Consider the following 17,129-nt stretch of genomic DNA (forward strand, 5'->3'; position numbering starts at 1 on the left):
CCACAGAGGGGTTGTGTTTCTGTAGCCACGGCAATCCCAATATGACGCCATATTGGGGCGCTCGGATGATGTTAAAATCGATTTGTTCCAAATGGTTCCTCCCACATCTCATCGGAAGGACCCCCGTGTGCTGTCCGATGGGCCCCGTCACCAATCGCCTTCCGTCTACAGCATAGACGTCTTCGGGTACAGCTTTGGGAAGAAGCACTAGCCCTAGCCTGCATGCCTCGTTGTGGTCCATAAACATGCCAGTGGCCCCTGAATCCACCATGGCCACAACGGGTATCCACTGGTCATGCACTCCCACGTGCACTGTGAGAAACAGGTGTCGTTGTCCCTTAGTGACCGAGTTGGCAAGTGAAGGGATGTATGAGTGACTCCGAAATGCCCCTTCTTTGGTCTGGGAGTCCTCTAGTTTTCCGCCGGTACGTCCACCACGGCTGTTACCGACCGGTTGGCCCGATAACGTGACGTCTTCGGTTTGGCAGGGCATTCACGTACGTAGTGGCCTTTTTTGCCACAATATAGGCACAATCCTTGTTTACGGCGTGACTCTTTCTCCGTGGCTGTGAGGCTCGCTCGTATTGCGCCGATGTCCATGGGTTCTCCCTTGGATGCGGTGGAAGTTTCAGGACTTCCCACTGTCACATAGGATGGAAGGGAGTTCCCTTTTCTCCCATGATCCCCCTTTCTTTCACTTAGCCTATGTTCCAGCCGTAATACCAGGTTGATAAGGCCCTCACATGTCTTGGGTTGTGGGTCAATATGAGCCACGGCGTCCTTGAGCTCATCGCACAGCCCGTGATGGAAGAGCGCCGTCTGTTTAGCAACAGGCCACTTGGTTTCCGCAACCAGCCTTCGGAACGCGTTGAGATACTGCACCAGGTCGTAGGATCCCTGTCTCAACTCAAGCATTTCACGGTCCGCCGTGTACGAGTCAGCCCTTCTGTCGAAGACTTTCAGGAATTCCTCGCGAAAAGCACCCCAATCACATAAGATGGGGTCGTCCCTGCTCACCAGAGGTACGGCCCATTGTGCCGCGTTTCCAGCCAAATAGGATATAAGGAAAGCCACACGAGCCTGACTCGTGGGGAACGCCCTTGGTTTGCACGATAAATGTAGCGCCACTTGTGTGAGGAATACCTGCACTGTGTTAGGATCCCCACTGTACCTCTCTGGTGTTGCCAAGGGGACGGCTACCGGCATTTCCACTACTACCGCAGGGGTCTGGTTCGTGAGGGAGGTGCTGGGCGTGAGCGGGTCCAATTGGATAGCATCCAGTCTGGCTTTTACATCGGCTGTTTCTTGCCTGGAGGCAGCCAATTCAATTTGCACGGTCGCTAAAGCAGCCAGCACATCATCAAGTGTTGCCATGTCTGTTATCGACCGGGAGACAGTTAGTGTTATTACGGTCGGATATTTTGTAACGCCCTGAACGTCTCAGGATCGTTTAACAGACACGATAATGAGAACGCAACCACTTGTGAAGGTTTAGTTATTTTAATGAAGGCAAAAATAATACAAGGAATAAACAAAGGTTATAGTCACTGGAATCCTCCAGGCTAAGTACGTTACCAGCCCACAGCACGGATGGTCCTAACCGTCCTCTGCATATACGCCGATCCCGGCGTATGCCAACAGAGGGCAGAAATGAAATGGCCGACAATGCCAATCGGTAGGCTGTGAGGGGCACGAAGAGTGTTGGGGAGAATCGAGGAGTCAGGGAAACACCCAGCCGGGGTCTCTACCTGAAGGGAGCAGCCGCTCAACCTCTTCCTCAGACTGCACCGGGACGCGGAGTCACCTCCTGGTGATGCGTCACCGATACCCCAATCACAAGCAAAGAAGACTGAACCGAGAGCAGCCGCTCGATCGATCCTGTGGACTTCCGAGTCTGTAACGCGGCAAACACCTCCTGGTGTGCGTTACAGCTGGCAGTCCCTGTATCTCTGGTCGGGCTGGGAGTTACGACTCCAACCAGCAAAAGCGCCGCTGCGCTTTGACTCAGCCGAGTCAAAAAGCGAAGCTCAATGGTTATCCGGTAGAGCTTCCGGGTCCTTCACAGGTGACGATGGGGCAAGACACGGCCCAGGGAGTAACGGCTCGACCTACCTCCGTTCTTGCCTTACTGGAGCACCACTCCGGAACACTGCTCTTCACTAAGCAGGTACGTCGGTGTAAACACAATATCCGACAGCGTTGTACCTCCCGGTTCCTCCCTTTATAGGGCGTGTTTTCCTTGAGTTATGTAACAGCTCTCCTGTTTACATAAGGGCGTGTTTTCCTTGAGTTATGTAACAGCTCTCCTGTTTACATAAGGGCGTGTTTCCTTGAGTTATGTAACAGCTCTCCTGTTTACATAAGGGCGTGTTTTCCTTGAGTTATGTAACAGCTCTCCTGTTTACATAAGGGCGTGTTTTCCTTGAGTTATGTAACAGCTCTCCTGTTTACATAACCTCTCAACCGCTAAGCATCCTGGGAGATGTAGTCCGTTTTCGCTGGTTACCGTTTTCCTCCCCTCGCATGACAGGAATTCTTGACAGTACATCCTCCCTCTCAGCGGCTCCCCACGGGTCCAGCGCTGGCAGGAAAACGCCGATGGAACAAGGAGACCAAGCGCGGAGCATGAACCCCTTCAGCCGGTTCCCATGACTGCTCCTCCGGGCCATAGCCTTTCCACGCAACCAGGTACCACAGCTTCCCCCTGCGCCATTTGGACGCCCGTATGCCCGACACTTCATACTCCCCCTCCGACTCCACGCATACCGGCCTAGGTGTCCCAGACGGCTTGGAGGGTGCTGGTTTGAGCAATGATACATGAAAGACAGGGTGTATCCGCAATGACTGGGGCAAGCACACCTTCACGTTCACGGGACCCATACACTTGGTAATTCGATAGGGGCCCATGTACTTGGGATGGAACACACTGTTCTTTCGAAACCTCATGTTTCTTGTGGATATCCAGACGTAGTCTCCAGTGCGGTACAGTGGCCCGGGCCTTCTCTTCCTGTCTGCCGCAGCCTTGTATCTTCTCTTGGCCTCTATTAGGACAGCCCTTGAGCGCATCAACGTGTCTTTTATGTGTGCCACCCTGTCCGCTGTGGCGGGAATCCTGTCCTCTCTGAACGGATGTAGAAATGGCAAGAACCTGGGATGTTGGCCATAGTTGCTATAGAACGGAGATGACTGTGTGGAGCTGTGAGTGGCGTTGTTATAGGCTATCTCTGCAACCCATAGCAAGTCGACCCATTCTTCCCTGCCCTGGTCCACAAAACATCGCAGATACTGTTTGAGCGTTTGGTTCAGGCGCTCGGTTTGGCCGTCTGTTTGAGGGTGGTAGCTGGTGGACAGGGCGGTCTTAACATGCAGCGCAGTGCACCAAGTCTTCCAGAATTGCGCAGTAAACTGCGACCCCCGGTCCGACACGATCACCCCAGGTAATCCATGCAGTCGTACCACATTCTTTAGGAGTAGTGACGCCAATTCCCCGGCCGTAGGGACTCTCTTGCAGGGGATGAAGTGCCCCATTTTCGTCAAGTAATCCACCACCACCAGTATTGCCGTCATCCCCTGGTCTACCGGTAGGCCCACCACGAAGTCCAGTGATATGCTATCCCATGGTCTATCCGGGGTCGGAAGTGGATGTAAGAGCCCTTGGGTTCGGCCATGGTCGGCCTTCATGGTAGCACACGTAGGACACTCCTGTCCCCACCTCCTGACATCCACTCTCATGGTTGCCACCAGAAATGCCGTCCCATGCTAGCCACCATTTTTTCAAAGCCCAAATGACCTGCGCATGGAGAGTCATGGCACCAGATGAATGCTTGTTTCCTTAGCCTAGGCGTGGGTATCAATAGGCACCTGCCCTTCAGGGGTATCCCGTCCTTCAGCTGCCATTCTCTGTGACTGAGGAGCCACCTCCGCCATGCGAATGACCTGATCCCTCTCTTTATTCCCCTCAGGAAAGTATCCGGTTGGATAACCCCCAATACCATCCTCGAGGAAATGATGGAATGCTCGGTCGCAGGCAATGGTTCCTTAACTGCAGATTGACGGGACAGGGCGTCCGCCTTCCGGTTTTCCGTCCCCGGCCGATATGTGATGCGGAAGTTGAACCCCGCAAAGAAGATCATCCACCGCAGCTGTCTGGGAGAAAGGTGTCTTGTGGCCGTCATGAACTGTAGGTTCAAATGGTCCGTGTACACCGATACCACATGTCTTGCCCCCATCAACCAATGCCTCCATTCGGTGAAGGCGTCCTTGATTGCGAGAAGCTCCTTCTCCGCAATATGGTAGTTGCGTTCGGCGTCGTTGAGTTTGCGGGACATGTACGCAACGGGATGAAGCACCCCTGTGTCGTGGTTGCGTTGGGACAAGATAGCCCCCAGCGCCACATCCGATGCGTCCGCTTCCACCACGTAGGGGAGATCCGGATCGGGGTGAGCCAGATCGGGGTGAGCCAACACCGGCGCCTTACCAAAGGCGCTTTTCAGGGCCTCAAAGGCTTTGTTCGCTTCAGGGGACCAGACAAACTCCTTGGACTTCCTCAGTAGCTGTGTGATTGGGGCCACCAATCCTGAAAATCCATCTATAAACCGCCTGTAAAAGTTGGCGAAGCCAATGAAACTTTGGACGTCCTTCACGCTTTGGGGCACCGGCCATTCTTTCACCGCCTTGATCTTTCGTTCTGCCATCTCCTGTCCCTCTGGACTCAGCATCACTCCGAGGAATTCCACGGATGTGACGTGGAAGTCACACTTGCTGAGTTTACAAAACAGCATGTTTTCCCTCAGCTTTTGGAGCACAGCCTTGACGTGGTGTACGTGCTCCTCCACACTGGACGAATAGATGAGGATGTCGTCGATATATACGACCACGTAGATATCCAACTCCTCTCTGAATACCTCATTCAAAAAGTACTGAAAGGCTGCCGGGGCGTTGCACAGACCGAACGGCATGACGAGGTACTCAAAAAGGCCGAACCTGGTCTTAAAGGCGGTCTTCCACTCGTCTCCGTCCCTCTTGCGCACCAGATGGTATGCCCCTTTCAAATCCAACTTGGTGTAGATACGAGCTTTCTTGACCTGTTCCAGAAGTACACTGATGAGAGGCAAGGGGTACCGATTCTTTACGGTTATCGCATTCAATGCCCTAAAGTCCACACAGGCTCTCAGCTCCCCATTAGCCTTCGGGATGAAGAAGAGTGGCGAGGCGGCCGGAGACTTGGACGGGCGGATGAATCCTAGCTTGAGGAGTTTATCCAGGTACCCCCGGAGATGCACGTTTTCAGGCTCCGTCAGGGCATACAGCCTGCCGCTGGGAACGCTGGCCCCTGGCACCAGGTCGATCTGGCAGTCAAACTGTCTATGTGGTGGTAGCACTTCCGCCTTCACCTCATCAAATACATCCTCAAAACTGTGATAAGCCTGGGGGAGAGCCACATCTTTTTCTGCCGCTGTAGCCACCGTCTGACTCCCGCTCTCATCTGCGTCAAGGGATTCCGTTCTTATTCCACAATGCAGGATGCAATACGGTGACGTCAGTTCGATGCGATGTGTTGGCCAATCCACAGAGGGGTTGTGTTTCTGTAGCCACGGCAATCCCAATATGACGCCATATTGGGGCGCTCGGATGATGTTAAAATCGATTTGTTCCAAATGGTTCCTCCCACATCTCATCGGAAGGACCCCCGTGTGCTGTCCGATGGGCCCCGTCACCAATCGCCTTCCGTCTACAGCATAGACGTCTTCGGGTACAGCTTTGGGAAGAAGCACTAGCCCTAGCCTGCATGCCTCGTTGTGGTCCATAAACATGCCAGTGGCCCCTGAATCCACCATGGCCACAACGGGTATCCACTGGTCATGCACTCCCACGTGCACTGTGAGAAACAGGTGTCGTTGTCCCTTAGTGACAGAGTTGGCAAGTGAAGGGATGTATGAGTGACTCCGAAATGCCCCTTCTTTGGTCTGGGAGTCCTCTAGTTTTCCGCCGGTACGTCCACCACGGCTGTTACCGACCGGTTGGCCCGATAACGTGACGTCTTCGGTTTGGCAGGGCATTCACGTACGTAGTGGCCTTTTTTGCCACAATATAGGCACAATCCTTGTTTACGGCGTGACTCTTTCTCCGTGGCTGTGAGGCTCGCTCGTATTGCGCCGATGTCCATGGGTTCTCCCTTGGATGCGGTGGAAGTTTCAGGACTTCCCACTGTCACATAGGATGGAAGGGAGTTCCCTTTTCTCCCATGATCCCCCTTTCTTTCACTTAGCCTATGTTCCAGCCGTAATACCAGGTTGATAAGGCCCTCACATGTCTTGGGTTGTGGGTCAATATGAGCCACGGCGTCCTTGAGCTCATCGCACAGCCCGTGATGGAAGAGCGCCGTCTGTTTAGCAACAGGCCACTTGGTTTCCGCAACCAGCCTTCGGAACGCGTTGAGATACTGCACCAGGTCGTAGGATCCCTGTCTCAACTCAAGCATTTCACGGTCCGCCGTGTACGAGTCAGCCCTTCTGTCGAAGACTTTCAGGAATTCCTCGCGAAAAGCACCCCAATCACATAAGATGGGGTCGTCCCTGCTCACCAGAGGTACGGCCCATTGTGCCGCGTTTCCAGCCAAATAGGATATAAGGAAAGCCACACGAGCCTGACTCGTGGGGAACGCCCTTGGTTTGCACGATAAATGTAGCGCCACTTGTGTGAGGAATACCTGCACTGTGTTAGGATCCCCACTGTACCTCTCTGGTGTTGCCAAGGGGACGGCTACCGGCATTTCCACTACTACCGCAGGGGTCTGGTTCGTGAGGGAGGTGCTGGGCGTGAGCGGGTCCAATTGGATAGCATCCAGTCTGGCTTTTACATCGGCTGTTTCTTGCCTGGAGGCAGCCAATTCAATTTGCACGGTCGCTAAAGCAGCCAGCACATCATCAAGTGTTGCCATGTCTGTTATCGACCGGGAGACAGTTAGTGTTATTACGGTCGGATATTTTGTAACGCCCTGAACGTCTCAGGATCGTTTAACAGACACGATAATGAGAACGCAACCACTTGTGAAGGTTTAGTTATTTTAATGAAGGCAAAAATAATACAAGGAATAAACAAAGGTTATAGTCACTGGAATCCTCCAGGCTAAGTACGTTACCAGCCCACAGCACGGATGGTCCTAACCGTCCTCTGCATATACGCCGATCCCGGCGTATGCCAACAGAGGGCAGAAATGAAATGGCCGACAATGCCAATCGGTAGGCTGTGAGGGGCACGAAGAGTGTTGGGGAGAATCGAGGAGTCAGGGAAACACCCAGCCGGGGTCTCTACCTGAAGGGAGCAGCCGCTCAACCTCTTCCTCAGACTGCACCGGGACGCGGAGTCACCTCCTGGTGATGCGTCACCGATACCCCAATCACAAGCAAAGAAGACTGAACCGAGAGCAGCCGCTCGATCGATCCTGTGGACTTCCGAGTCTGTAACGCGGCAAACACCTCCTGGTGTGCGTTACAGCTGGCAGTCCCTGTATCTCTGGTCGTGTTGTAACTTGAAACAGCAATGTGATTAAGCATTTACCAAAGACATTAATGCTTTCCCTTACGATCATGTTTTCTCCGTTATGTTGACCGAAGTTTGGACTCCATTTTGTGTTGTCATGCTGCCACGTGTTCGCCACGAGGAGAGTCCGACCTCTGTGTTAGTTGCTCTTGTAATCTGCCCAGTAACAGTCTATAAATAGCCCTTCTGTCCATCTGGCGCATGCCCAGACTTGACCACATCTGTTACTAGTTAGCCTTGCTTGACCATGTGTTCGCGGGCTCAAGGAGTGTGTTGGCTCCGCCCATGTATTGATTCAGTATCGAGAATGACCATAAATGGTAATGTTCTTCGGCCTCATGTTGTATCCACCCACTTATGAGCCCCTCTAATGTGTATAAAAGGGGACCATGTACGCAAGTTCTTTGTGCTACTCTATGCAATACTGAAGAGTGTTGTGTGGATTGTAGGACCACCCTTAAGGGTTAATAAATGCTGTTTTTGTACTTTGCAGTTTCCGTGCCAACTTCCTTATAGATTCCGTTACAGGAGAGCGAACCCTTGTGTCTTGCGGGCCTAGCTGGGGCCTGAATTCATCAATTGGCGCCCGTCACGTGGGGCTCATCGGCGACTCGGATGCTCGAAGGACTGGTCGCGACGAAGGTGAGGAGTTTGGCCGGGGACGTGATCACTGCCAGCGGCGTCTTAGCCCTGGCATCCCGAGGTTTTTCTTCCTTCCCTTCCGAGCTGACCGTCTGGGTGGCGCCGGTCATCGACTGAGACCTCTTCTGTCGGTCCTGCCGTGAGAGCCGTTTGGGCGATTGTGGAGCTTGGCAGTTGGAATCTGGACTCTTGATTGGTAAGAACCGTTGTACGGTACTTGCTCCGAGTTTTTGAAGCCTGATCTGGCTATTTGAGTTTGATTTGTGATGACTAGTCATATTTTGGGTTTGTCTTTGTGAAAATATATGCGTTGCAACACATATAGGCAGGTAATGTGGAGAGATTTCTCCGGAACTGTGTAAACTTTGAACGGCGCAACGATTAAGTGCCATTTTTTATAATATTGCATATTTTGCATTATTTCTGAGCATGCCTGCTTTCAGCGCACTTCGTAAGTGGTGCTGCTGTTTTGGAAACCGGTTGAACCTCGAGGAATCTGCTCCAGCTCCCCCAGAGGGGACTCCTAATAGGGATATGTATGTGAAGCATGGTCTTTCTTCCATAATGTACAGCACAGTATGGAGGAAATACACAAAGAAGGATCCTGAGTTGCGATGGCCTTTGTATGGATCGTTTGATATACGTAAGATTGAGTATGTGGAACAGTGTATGTGTAAGCGACGTGCTCGTCAGGATATGTTTGAGTGTGTGCGATTATGGGTGAAGGAAGTGCGTGAGCGAGAGAAGCGTGAGAAAGCGCTGTTTGATAAAGAACAGAGGAAGAATGATCATGTGCGAGCACAGGAAGCGAAGCGTCGGGAGGGCAGAGAGCAGACGGACAGACAAGAGAAAGAGCGTAGGCTACAAGTTTCGGGTCAATATGTTGTTCGGCAGCCACTTTATCCTGTCCTTAATAATGCTGAGGATGATTTTTATTTGCTAGATCGCTCTCCGCCCCCTTATGTTGGCGCATCCGCTCCGCGGCCGCAAGATTCTGACCCGGCTTCGGGTAAGGTAGACACACGGTCCATGCTGTCGGCCGAGCAGATGGCTGAGCTTCGGCAAATTTCCTTCCGTGCACTTAAGGGCAAGGTATCCATGGAGGAATTATTCTAAACTTGGGGGTCGTGGCAGGAGAGAGATAAAGTGTATTTTCTGGGTCATTTCGCGGATGAAGTGATTGATGCTTTCCGGAAACGTTCCGGTGTCTTTGAGCCTGACTAAGTGTCTTCGGATGCCAAAGCATTGCGTAACGGTGTTTTTTCTCCCCCTAAGGCTCCTGATGCGGCTCGGCGGCTGTTCGCCTTGCGGGACGAGGTGCTGGCCCTCAGAGAAAAAGCGCGCCAACAAACAGAGGAGGAGAAGCAGTCGGATTCGTTTGCAGCAGGGGGCCACCCATCCACCTCCCTGTCAGATAAGGATGACGTAGTGCATGTTAAACCAATGCGAGAGGCGGCGCCTTTGTACGTTCCTCCTAAAGGAGCGGGGACTAGCTCGGACATTAACTCCGCCGATGCTAAGGGATATTTCGTGTATAATTGGGTTTATACTCCGTGGCATAGGGCTGATGTTATGGCATTAAAGAATGCATTGCCTGACCCCCGCAAGAATCCAGCGGCCTTCTACGAAGAAGTCGAGGGGGCCCTGAATTCTTGCATCATGACCTTAGCGGATATAGACCTGTTCTTTGGCCTTATCCTACCGCCGGATACGTGGCGATCTGTCCGAAGGGTAGATGATACAGTTGCCTTCAAAGCCCGGTGGTCTGAGCTTGAGGATGAGGACAGGGAGAGGAAGCCCGCACAGAAACCACCCCAGAATATTTTAGACCTCCCTGCTGCTATTGTGGCTAAGTTGAAAACAATTATCCCCCCTAAAAAGATTGACTGGAATATGTTAACTGCATGCAAACAGACAGCTGACGAGTCAGTTGCAGATTTTTTCACGCGCTTCGAAGAAACGTTTCATGACTTTAGTGGCCAGTCGCTTACTGACGAAACGGGCCGCCACCTTTTCGCGGACAAATATGTGGCCAATCTGCTACCGGCGGTTGCGGCCCGTCTAAAAGCGAGCGAGAGTTCTTGGTCCTCCGCTACACCGACGGCCCTCCTGACTATCGCTCAGTATTATGAGCGTCAGGAGCACGAAGCGAAGGGCCAGGAGGAGAAGAAGTCAAAGGATTTAAAAACAAAGGTGATGTTGGCGCAAGTATATGGCCCGCCCCGACGGGGTAATAATAGAGGAAGGGGAGGATCTTATGGTCCCCCCTCGGGCCGATCTGATTTGAATAGGAACCAGTGTGCGTATTGTAAGCAATCGGGCCATTGGGCCAGGGATTGCCCAGTGTTGCGTGCTTCGCGTCAGGGGCATACTTCGGGTGGCCCGAGAGGTAGAGGGGGTTTCTCGAGTTCTAGAGGGAATTCTAACGATAATGTCCGTTTTGACACTGCTGGGCAGCACCGAGATAGATCAAATGTTTTCGATCGCCAGCATCAGTATCACGTGTCGGAGATTGACCGATCGGGATATCGTGATTCTCAGCATGCATAGGAATGCGTTGGATGGGGGTACGAATCAGTTGAGGTGCCAGTCGATCAGACGGGTCCTTATGTATCGGCTGAGGTTTTAGGCTCTACTGATCAGTTCCTAGTGGACACAGGAGCGACACGTAGTGCATTGTCTAGGCACTTGGTTCCGGGGGCTCCCCCATCCGGCTTAATGGTTACATTGGTAGGGTTTGACGGTACACTCTCCCGCAGCCCTCTTTCACAGCCCCTTACATTTAAGGTTGATTCTTTTTCTGCGCCCTGTCCGTTTTTGCTTGCTCCATACACACCGGATAACATTATGGGCCTTGATATGTTAAAGCATTTTAGGGCTACGATCCGCTGCTCCCCTGAGGGTGTGAGGGTGATCTTAAATGACAACTACCCCCGGTCTGAGCGGATGTGTGCGATATCAGAGGATGCGTTGCTAGCTACCCTCCCTCGCGCTTTATGGGCGACTTCGGACACAGATGTGGGACAAATGGTGATTCCTCCGGTCCACATTAGTGTCCAGGAGGGGGCGGTGTTACCACGCCTCCCGCAGTATCGTATTTCCCAGGAGGGCGAGGAGGCTCTCATACAGATTGTGCAAGATTTGATCGCAGTGGGAGTAGTGGAAGAAGTTCCCTATAATATCTGTAACAGCCCGATTCTCCCCATTCTGAAAAAGGACACGGATGCTAAGGTCTATCGGTTTATAATTGATTTGAGAGAGGTAAACAAGATCGTGATGCCTCAGTACCCAGTGGTTTCCGATATCACGACGTTGCTTACCTTGGTCCCACCTACGGCGACCATGTTCTCAGTGATTGATTTGAAAAATGCCTTCTTTTCCATTCCCATTCACCCCGATAGTCGATATCTTTTTGGGTTCACTTTAAATAATAGATCTTATCGTTTTTGTAGGATCCCCCAGGGCTACACAGAAAGCCCTAGTATTTACAGTCAGGCTTTGAAACGACAGTTGGATTCCTTTGTTCTGCTCGAGGGGGTCGCCCTCATTCAATATGTCGATGACATCTTGCTGGCGGCTGACACCCTGGAGTTGTGTGAGAAAAGCACGTTATCCTTACTTTCCTTTTTAGCATCCCACAATCATAAAGTATCTCGGAAGAAATTGCAATTCTGTAGACCAAAGGTGACGTATTTGGGTCACCTTTTGTCTAAGGAGGGGCGTGCACTCACACCGGATCGTATACAAGTAATTTTGGACACACCGAGACCATCCACACAGAAGGATGTGCGTGCATTTTTGGGCCTTGTTTCTTTTTGTAGACAGTGGATATTGGGGTTTTCACACATAGCTAAGCCATTGCTAGCTCTCTTGACAAAAGACACGCCTATCCCAATCCCTTGGTCAGATGAGTGTGATGCTGCTTTTCAGCAACTGCAACAGGCCCTTTGTTCAGCACCAGTGTTAGGGACCCCTGATTATGCAAAACCCTTTTCGCTGTATGTGCATGAGAAAGATGGATGTGCATTGTCAGTTTTAGTGCAGATGCACGGCGATAAGCAGCGCCCTTGTGCATATTTTTCGGCTGTACTTGATCCTGTCGCCCGAGCATTACCAGGGTGTTTTCGCTCGGTTGCGGCGACAGCTGTGTCAATACGCCAAAGTGAAGGAATTGTGTTATCCCATAAGCTGTTGGTGTTAGTTCCCCATGCTGTTGATGCCCTGCTTAATCAAACAAAGACACAGCATTTGACCAGTGCCCGTTTAACGGGATATGAGTTGACGCTCTTGGCTCCTCATATTACGTTGAAAAGGTGCGTAACGTTAAACCCGGCCACATTATTGCCATACCCCGAGACCCAGCCTGAGGCGCGGAAAGCGCATGATTGTATTCTTGTGACTGAGGAACAAACAAAGGGTCGTATTGATCTCCAGGATACGTCCTTTCCAGATGTAGATGGAGAACTGTGGGTAGACGGATCATGCCTGAAGCTACCAGATGGTACGACTTCAGCGGCGTATGCAATAACCACGTTGCAAACGATAGTGGAGACAGCACGCATACCACAGAAGTCAGCTCAAGCAGCGGAACTGATAGCATTAACACGAGCATGTGAGCTCAGTACAGGATTGTGTGTGAATGTTTACACAGATAGCCGCTATGCCTTCGGAGTAGCGCACGACTTCGGCCTACTCTGGAAGGAGAGAGGGTTTTTAACGTCACATGGAGTACAGATAATGCATGGAGAGTTAGTTCATAATCTTTTAACTGCATTGACGTACCCAAAGAAAATTGCCATTGTTAAGTGTAGCGCCCATAGGAAAGTGGTTGATAAAGTTGGAGAAGGGAATGCGTTAGCGGATCGAGTAGCACGGGAGACTGCGATGCAGCCCGGTACTACTGCCATGTATGTAGTGAAGTCACAGGTGGAGAGATGGCATGATGCGAAGGAGGAAGTGCGAGAAATGCAGAGGACCGCTTCTGACAAAGAGCGGGCACAATGGGCTAGCGAGGGAGAACTGGATGACGAGGGTTGCTGGAGAAATAAGCAGATGGATAGATGGAAATTACCCACGGCCTTTGTACAACCTATGGTTCAGATGGCACATGGGCTAGCACATGTTGGAGCTTCCGCAATTGTGAAATTGCTTACCCAAGTCTGGGAGCATCCAGAGATTGCTAGCACGGCAAAGAGGGTGGTGCAGACCTGTATGATCTGCCTGAGGTATAACCCAGGAAAGGGTACTCGAACTCCAGCAGGAGGATTTGCGACACCCACTGCACCCTTCGAGGTTCTGCAGATGGATTACATCCAGCTTGAGCGCTGTAACAATTTGAAGTATGTCCTAGTAGTGGTTTGCGCCTTCAGTAAATGGGTTGAGGCGTACCCTACGAAAGACAATACTGCAATGACTACAGCGAAGCTGCTGCTGAAAGAGTTTTTCCCTCGATACGGCGTCTGTAGACTTCTGTGGAGTGATAATGGGCCTCACTTTGTAGCGGATGTTATAAAGTATGTCTTGAAGGGCCTAGGCATCACTCAGAAGTTCCACGCCGTGTTTCACCCTCAGTCTGCAGGACTAGTCGAGAAGTATAATGGTACACTGAAGCTTAAGATCGCTAAAATTCAAGCTTCGACGTCTTTGACTTGGCCAGACGCCCTGCCGCTGGCGTTACTGTCAATTAGATCAGTACCGCACTCCCGAACTGGCCTTACGCCATACGAAATCGTATTCGGACGCCCAATGAACATTTGGGGTCCACCAAGGCCTAAGGCTGTGTATGATGTACCTTGTGTAATGATGAGCGATTATCTGGCACAGTTAACGGATAACTTGGTTTCTATTCATCAACAGGTCCGAGAGGCGCTCCCTGATCGGTCTACCGGCGAAGGACATGGTCTCCGGCCTGGGGACCATGTCATGGTGAAAGTCTTCGACAGGACAAACAGCTTGGAACCGAGATGGGTGGGCCCTGAGCAGGTCCTCCTCGCGACGAGGACGGCTGTGCGAGTCTCGAACAGGAAGAATTGGATCCATTCCTTGCACTGTCGAAAGGTACCACCCGGATTGGTGGAGCCTGCCGTGCTGACCGATCAACGAGAAATCCTGGCAGCAGAGACAGGCCGTGCTGGGGAGCCGAACGTCACTGAGGAGCTCTTTCCGGACCACGCGACTCCTGGAGGAAGGCGATATCATCTTCGACCAAGGAAGTGAGTTTCCAGTACCGGGACATACTGTCAGAACGGCCCTTGGGTTAGTGAAACGGAGAGCCGATGAGGCAAGGGGGGGGGGATCAGCCCTGCATTAGTGTAGTGACACCCGTCTTGGCCCGCTGGTGAAGAAATCAACCGCTGCCCAAGGGGAAGAGTTCTGACAGACCTATTAGTTTCAGGAAGATATCAGGGTATTGTTCTTTTTGACATGGAGAAGAAGAAAGTCCTTTGTGCATCGGGGTTCATGCTGACAGTAGCTATTGTTGGGATAGCCACATGGTTTGTGGAGGAGGTAACTCCTGCTCGGAAAACACTTGTGTTGACGACTCCAGTGCCTGCGGAGCACTACTTTTATACATTACCATATCAAGAGTTGAAGCATCGACAGTCCTATTTGAATAACACTTTCATTCAGATGCTGCATCATACCCACGTTGCTACGAACGCTACGAACTGTTGGATATGTGGGATGATGCCAGCCCATCAGAAGAAAGGAGGTACGCCATTCATACCACTTCCTTTCTCTCATAATGGCTCTTGTAGAGCATGGTACACTTTGCTGTTTGCCACTCGGAAACCGACAGTGGGACGATTGCTTTTCAGACTTAATAAAGAATGTCATCAGGATAAAAATGGATATCCGCAAGCGAATGGGACAATTTGGGAATGGGAAGAGTACCGACCAGACAATGAATCCATTCCCTATATCTTCACGAACACCAGAGACACTGTGGGGAAGGACAAATTTGTGATCCAAGTGGCACAAGCTCAAGCGGACCTGTGTGTCCAGAGTGTGGGTTTTATCCCTGTTGGTGTCAGTGATTGTATCACTGTCTTGAACATTGATGGGTTGAATAATAGTACCTTCCTAGCGTCCCATAATACCTACTTTGTGTGTGGAAATAAAGGTTATTACCGTTTGCCGGCGGGGTGGTCTGGGGTATGCTATGTATCATTCCTATTACCTCCTGTATTCCTAGCACCCGCATCTTATCATAAAGATTTGAAATTGTTGAATAATGTGACTGTAAATAGGTATAAACGTACTCTATCGATTGATGATGTGGATCAGACTGATACCAGCTTGCAGCAGTATATTGATTTTAACTTAGGACTGTTTTTCTTTGTTGGAGCTGCTTTGAATAGTAGGAAGATCCGAAGATTAACAAGAGTGGTAGAAGCTGTAACAAATCAGACTGCTGCTGCTCTTGGGAATCTTACGGAAGAGTTACAAATCACTAGGATTGTTGCATTACAGAATCGTATGGTATTAGATGTAATGTTAGCTGATCGAGGTGGAGCTTGTAAAATTATTGGAAGTAGCTGCTGTGTGTTCATCCCTGATCATACGCCATCAGTTTATAACGCCATTAATAAGCTGCATAAAATAGCAGCTGAAATCCACGCAGAAAATGGCACTTGGTCCTTTTCTGGATGGTTTTGGGCATTGGTTACTGCCTGGGGATGGAAGTTCTTAACTGGTCTCTGTATTATTATAGTAGTTCTGTTCCTTTTTTGTATGTGTGTTCAATGTGGACCATTGTTCTGTTCTGTATGCATTTCATTCTGCATCCCAGATAAGAAAGCTATTGCCGATGTTGCTCATCAGAAGCGTCTGGCTAAAGAGGTTGAAGGAATGATGACCATTGACATATATGATGATTATTCTGGTAAACCGGATGTCTTCAGTAAATGCTGAAAGGGTCGTCTGTTGTAACTTGAAACAGCAATGTGATTAAGCATTTACCAAAGACATTAATGCTTTCCCTTACGATCATGTTTTCTCCGTTATGTTGACCGAAGTTTGGACTCCATTTTGTGTTGTCATGCTGCCACGTGTTCGCCACGAGGAGAGTCCGACCTCTGTGTTAGTTGCTCTTGTAATCTGCCCAGTAACAGTCTATAAATAGCCCTTCTGTCCATCTGCCGCATGCCCAGACTTGACCACATCTGTTACTAGTTAGCCTTGCTTGACCATGTGTTCGCGGGCTCAAGGAGTGTGTTGGCTCCGCCCATGTATTGATTCAGTATCGAGAATGACCATAAATGGTAATGTTCTTCGGCCTCATGTTGTATCCACCCACTTATGAGCCCCTCTAATGTGTATAAAAGGGGACCATGTACGCAAGTTCTTTGTGCTACTCTATGCAATACTGAAGAGTGTTGTGTGGATTGTAGGACCACCCTTAAGGGTTAATAAATGCTGTTTTTGTACTTTGCAATTTCCGTGCCAACTTCCTTATAGATTCCGTTACAGGAGAGCGAACCCTTGTGTCTTGCGGGCCTAGCTGGGGCCTGAATTCATCAGTCGGGCTGGGAGTTACGACTCCAACCAGCAAAAGCGCCGCTGCGCTTTGACTCAGCCGAGTCAAAAAGCGAAGCTCAATGGTTATCCGGTAGAGCTTCCGGGTCCTTCACAGGTGACGATGGGGCAAGACACGGCCCAGGGAGTAACGGCTCGACCTACCTCCGTTCTTGCCTTACTGGAGCACCACTCCGGAACACTGCTCTTCACTAAGCAGGTACGTCGGTGTAAACACAATATCCGACAGCGTTGTACCTCCCGGTTCCTCCCTTTATAGGGCGTGTTTTCCTTGAGTTATGTAACAGCTCTCCTGTTTACATAAGGGCGTGTTTTCCTTGAGTTATGTAACAGCTCTCCTGTTTACATAAGGGCGTGTTTCCTTGAGTTATGTAACAGCTCTCCTGTTTACATAAGGGCGTGTTTTC

At 50.8% G+C, this 17,129-nt stretch overlaps 1 long non-coding RNA gene across 1 annotated transcript in view; it reads left to right on the forward strand.

Moving 5' to 3' along the window:
• The window catches only part of LOC146870901 (uncharacterized), a 327,404-nt gene that overhangs the window by 105,818 nt on the left and 204,457 nt on the right, over nucleotides 1-17,129 (forward strand). The gene's annotated exons all lie outside the window — the stretch shown is intronic.

The sequence above is a fragment of the Triturus cristatus genome, chromosome 1_1 (genome assembly GCF_964204655.1).
Source record: "Triturus cristatus chromosome 1_1, aTriCri1.1, whole genome shotgun sequence".
In the NCBI taxonomy this organism is placed as follows: domain Eukaryota; kingdom Metazoa; phylum Chordata; class Amphibia; order Caudata; family Salamandridae; genus Triturus; species Triturus cristatus.